General features: G+C 47.0%; 1 long non-coding RNA gene across 3 annotated transcripts; it reads right to left on the bottom strand.

The window, feature by feature from the left end:
- Positions 1-781: 781 nt before the first annotated feature.
- Positions 782-3,988, bottom strand: LOC134947942 (uncharacterized). 3 transcript variants are annotated; one of them, XR_010182874.1, is made up of 4 exons: positions 3,692-3,988; positions 3,394-3,525; positions 2,466-2,536; positions 782-1,150 (listed from the first exon to the last, which is right to left on the bottom strand). It is a non-coding gene; the product is annotated as an uncharacterized LOC134947942 (long non-coding RNA). The 3 variants fall into 3 exon arrangements; XR_010182872.1 differs by having other exon boundaries at positions 3,394-3,988; XR_010182873.1 differs by having other exon boundaries at positions 782-997; positions 3,394-3,988.
- Positions 3,989-5,317: the final 1,329 nt, after the last annotated feature.

Here is a 5,317-nt window from a genome sequence, read left to right as displayed (position 1 = left end):
TGGGCGTGCAGGTTGCAAAACTGGGGTATAAGGTAGTCTTTTCCTGCAATGCCACGCCCCTTTACGCGAAGCCACGCCCATTTCAACGAAGCCACACACCCTTTTTATTTGTCCCTTTACTAGTGCCAATTATGGGGGGTATGGGGGGGGGGCGCCGAAGAATTTTTTGGCTTGGGGGAGAAAAATTTGTAGTTACGCCACTGGGGGGAACGTCTGTTGGGACTGGACGTCGGTGGACCAGGAAAGCCCTCAGTGAGGCTCCCATCACCCTTGTCCCCTTGCATCACCCCAAACCCCACTGTACCACCACAGTGCGGCGTTAGGCCGAGGCCCCATTGTTACGCACATACACATCCGGTTAGGCAAGCCACAGTCCTGGGCCGCAGAGGGCGCTAGTCCACACAACCCCCCATCATTCCTCAATCATTCGGCATCGATCGCTCAATATTGTGCATTATACCCAGTGTCGTGCACTGTTCTGCATTGTTCCGCCGCAGGTGTGGTAAATCAGCGCTAGGCCGTGGTATCTCTTGATCCGGCGCTATGCCACGAGAGGTTCTCAGTTTTTCCCCACAGCCAGGCCCCCATGGAAGGTACAAATATATAGAAAAATATGTAAGTGCGCAGTCAGCAGCAGCTGGTATTGGGGTGGTCAAACCCTCCAATAGAGAGAAAGAGAAATGGGGTGTACCAGCGCTGGCTGTAATAATTATATAGAAAGGTTTGCTTCATATAAATAATAACAATTTATTTTATACAATACATAATAAAACAGCAGGAGTAGAAGCGTATTGATGCTATTAGCAACAAACTATTATGCAAATACCTCCCTAAATTGGATCACTATTGCAAGTCCACTCATACGTGTAGTAAGTTGTCAGCTTCTTATTGGCTAAGGCAGTTTCCAATGTGCAGTCACTGTAGAGCAATCATATTTACCGGATACACAGAATGATATCACTGGATTGCATCAGCCTTAGGGAAAGTCCATTTACATCTGCAGGGATGAAACAGAATGATGCTGAAGTGTGAAGTTCAAATAGTGGATGGACGTCCAAATAATTGCCAGGATGGTTGACGGAGTCCCAGTGGATACAATGTATAGCGTGGGATCCAGGTAGGTATTTGGCAATAAGCTCAACGCGTTTCTCTGGTAATGATAAAATTCAGCTTCCTCAGGAGAATACATTCAATGTGTACTGGGATGTGTCTATATATATACCCCCTCTAATAGCATAACAATCAACACCTGTCTAGGTACAAAAAAGTAATGAAGCAAACCGTCTAAAGAAATAATGTAAAAAATACAACGCCATCATCATAAGGTTACCCTTAATCAGTAGGGTAAAATAATTTATAAAAACGAGCATTAAAACAAATTTCTCTTACGTCCTAGAGGATGCTGGGGACTCCGTAAGAACCATGGGGTATAGACGGGCTCCGCAGGAGACATGGGCACTATAAAGAACTTTTAGAATGGGTGTGCACTGGCTCCTCCCTCTATGCCCCTCCTCCAGACCTCAGTTTGATACTGTGCCCAGAGGAGACTGGGTGCATTACAGGGAGCTCTCCTGAGTTTTCTGTTTAAAAGAATTTTGTTAGGTTTATTATTTTCAGGGAGCACTGCTGGCAACAGGCTCCCTGCATCGTGGGACTGAGGAGAGAGAAGCAGACCTACTTAAATGATAGGCTCTGCTTCTTAGGCTACTGGACACCATTAGCTCCAGAGGGAGTCGGAACACAGGTCTCACCCTGGGGTTCGTCCCGTCGCCGCGCCACCGTCCTCCTCGCAGAGCTGGAAGAAAGAAGCCGGGTGAGTATGAGAAGAAAAGAAGACTTCAAGGCGGCAGAAGACTTCAGATCTTCACTGAGGTAAGTGCGCAGCGGTATCGCTGCGCGCCATTGCTCCCAGACAACACACACAGAAAGGCACATATGGGTGCAGGGCGCAGGGGGGGCGCCCTGGGCAGCAATAAACCTCTTGGATGGTACAATATACATTATTAGGCTGCGGAGGCAGTAAATAATACAACCCCCGCCATTTTTTGTTAAACAGAGCGGGACCGAAGCCCGCCGCTGGAGGGGGCGGAGCTTGATCCTCAGCACTAATGTAACCCCTCCCAACTTAGTGGCATTAATGGTAATGGGGTTGTACTATACTGTAGACTATGTGTGCCTCCACCCAAGCGCATGCCCTCCAACATCTTACACAGAAAAATCGGTACAAATCCGAAAAAGGTGCGTGTCCGCGGGTAAAGGGGGCGTGGCCACGTCCCTTTTCCTATACTTTCAATGGAAGTTTGGAGAGCCAAAAATCGGTACAGACCATAAAAAAAAGGTACTGTACCTATTAAAAAGGTACAGTTGGAGAGTATGCAAGCGTTATGGATATTATAGGCTTGCTTGGGAAAGCCAAGAAAGGGTATATATCAATACACTTTACTCAGTAATAACTTATTACCTACATTTACCACCGCTTGTTTTTTTCTTTTCTTCCAGATCCCTTAATGACGTGTTCGTTCGGAGTTCGGTAGTCCTGGTAAGTATTTATTGTTCAGCAATACAGTGCATTTTCACAACAGCAGAATTTACATTTTATTTAAATGTTCTACCGTTACCAACACTAACACTCTATAAATATTAATATGCTAATGTATACTAATTCCTATACACTTCCTCCTGCATGCATTACAAAAAAAATCAACATAACTGGTTAGGTAGAAAAATTGATAAGGTAATTAGTCTTAAGACTTATTGTATTACCTAGTGTAATACTATCGCTAATCAATTACTCCAGTCTCTGTGTCTCTCTGGGTGGAGTAATTGAGGTAACACGTTGGTGCACAGTTGGGGCCCAGTGTACAGTGATGATAGTTGGGCCACGCTTGGCCAATGATGGGATCCTGAGGATAATACCAGTCTAGAATTATATATATATATGTATATATATTCTCCTCCTGAGTGTGTCACTTAATTCCACGGCAAGGGGTTTGATCACATACTACGGTTGCTTCCCCAGAGTTCCACTCTACCTTCCCTATTTTCCTGACAGAGATGAGTTCAATAGGTAGAGGGGAGGTGAAGGGTGCGGTGACTCCCTCTACTGTCACTGAGTGGATATTTATCTCGGTAATTTCTCTGTCACTGGAGGGGATATTTATCCTGGTAGACGGGTATAGTTGTGGTCTATCGGCACTTGTGTAAAAGCGATACCCCGTACCAGCTATGCAACATCTCCAGGTTCACCTGGCTGGGCAGTGCTGCGCGTCCCTATAGCCTCTCATCCATAGGCACTTACAGCCCGTTATCAAAGTTCCTCCTCAGTTCCCATCGCTGTGTAGGGGGTATTACTTAGTGAAAACCATGTAAATCACATAAAGCTCTTGAATTTACCTTCCTGGTCCTTGCTGTTCTGGCTGTATTATGGACCTACGTGCGGCTGTTAGTAGGCAGGCTTACTGGTCCCCAAAAGGGTAGTCCCTTTCCTCTTGCTCCTCTGACTGTGCTGCACTATGTATTTGAAGGCTGTAATTATATATAGGATTATTGACCCCCCCTCAGGAGGGTAGTCCCTTTGTCTTGCTCCTATTGCGGTGCTGCCCTTTTTGTCCCTTATTGGGCAATTATCAGATAGGGGCGTTTCACAATATAGGCAGCGCTATAACAGCAGTGGGCATCGCTCCCCCCGTACCTGCAGCATCATTAGCAGCTCTGGTTACAGCTGGAGTTATTTCCGTCACAACAGCTCATCGCCCGCCTGCCTCCGTTCATCAGTCTCCGGGAGATGGATCAGGTTAGCGGTATCCGTGGCTCCCCTAGCTCAGCTCTCTGGCCTCCTCCTCCGCCGGTCACTCAGCTCCCTTCAGCTGGCCGCATATAGCCTTTCACCCCATCTCTCTCCGTCTGCATCACCGCTCCGGCTCTCCTCTTCCCGGGGGATAACGGTCTCTAACTGACATTATCCTTGTGCGCTGCTTGAAGTCCTCCCCCGCATGCGATCACACTTTTTACAGCACGAGGGGATTCTGTACTAGTCTCTCTATCGCCGCTCGTGCCAATTTACTCATATAATCCCCTAGTTCAATACCCATAGGGATATATATCGTCCTCCAGCATCCCCCATTTATATATTATATACTTAAAATAGTTACACTTTTATTACGATATGCATATTATAAACAATTCATATATTTACACCTAGCATACCAGGTATATCTATTCATAGGGTCCTTGCCTATTTGGAAATATCTTCTCTTCACCCCAGTGAGCATAGATAATAGGGTGTAACACTAACCAGCGCCATTTTCTCCACAGAAGCTGCAGAGAACGCTGGCTCCCCGGACTCTCCCCTGCTGAACGAACTCAGAGGGCTGAAAAAGGAGGAGGGGGGCACATTACAGGCGCAGTGAGTGGGGAAATCAGTGTAATATCATATAAAAGCGCTATCTGGGTTTATTCCAGTGTCAGTTTGGCGCTGGGTGTGTGCTGGCATACTCTTTCTCTGTCTCTCCAAAGGGCCTGGTTTGGGGAATTGTCCCCTTATAGTTATATCCCTGTGTGTGTGGGGTGTCGGTACGCGTGTGTCGGCATGTCTGAAGCGGAAGGCTTATCCAAGGAGGAGGTGGAGCAGATGAGTGGTGTGTCCCCGTCGGTGGTGCCGACTCAGGATTGGATGGATATGTGGCATATGTTAAATGCAAGTGTAACATCATTACATAAGAGACTGGACAAAGCAGAGTCCAGGGTGTCGACAGGGGGGCAATCCACAGATTACACCGACTCACAGGGCCCGTCGGGGTCTCAGAAACGTCCCTTGTCACAAATAGTGGACACAGATACCGACACGGACTCTGATTCCAGTGTCGACTATGATGAAGCGAGATTGCACCCTAGTGTGACAAAGTGTATTCAGTGCATGATTATTGCAATTAAAGATGTTTTACATGTCACTGATGAACCCTCAGTGCCCGACACGAGGGTGCACATGTTTAAGGAGAAGAAACAGGTAGTAAACTTTCCTCCATCTCATGAACTTAACGAGTTATGTGAAAAAGCTTGGGAAACTCCAGATAAAAAACTGCAGATTCCCAAAAGGATTCTTATGGCGTACCCTTTCCCTACGCAGGACAGGGTATGTTGGGAATCCTTTCCCACTGTGGACAAGGCTTTAACACGCCTGTCCAAGAAGGTGGCGCTGCCGTCTCCTGACACGGCGGCCCTCAAGGATCCTGCGGACCGCAGGCAGGAGACTACATTGAAGTCTATTTATACAAATACTGGTACTTTACTTAGACCGGCATTTGCGTCGGCATGGGTA

Source organism: Pseudophryne corroboree, chromosome 8, assembly GCF_028390025.1.
Source record: "Pseudophryne corroboree isolate aPseCor3 chromosome 8, aPseCor3.hap2, whole genome shotgun sequence".
NCBI lineage: Eukaryota > Metazoa > Chordata > Amphibia > Anura > Myobatrachidae > Pseudophryne > Pseudophryne corroboree.
The sequence above is the reverse complement of the archived record's forward strand: the minus strand, read 5'-3'. Positions and strand labels throughout refer to the sequence as shown.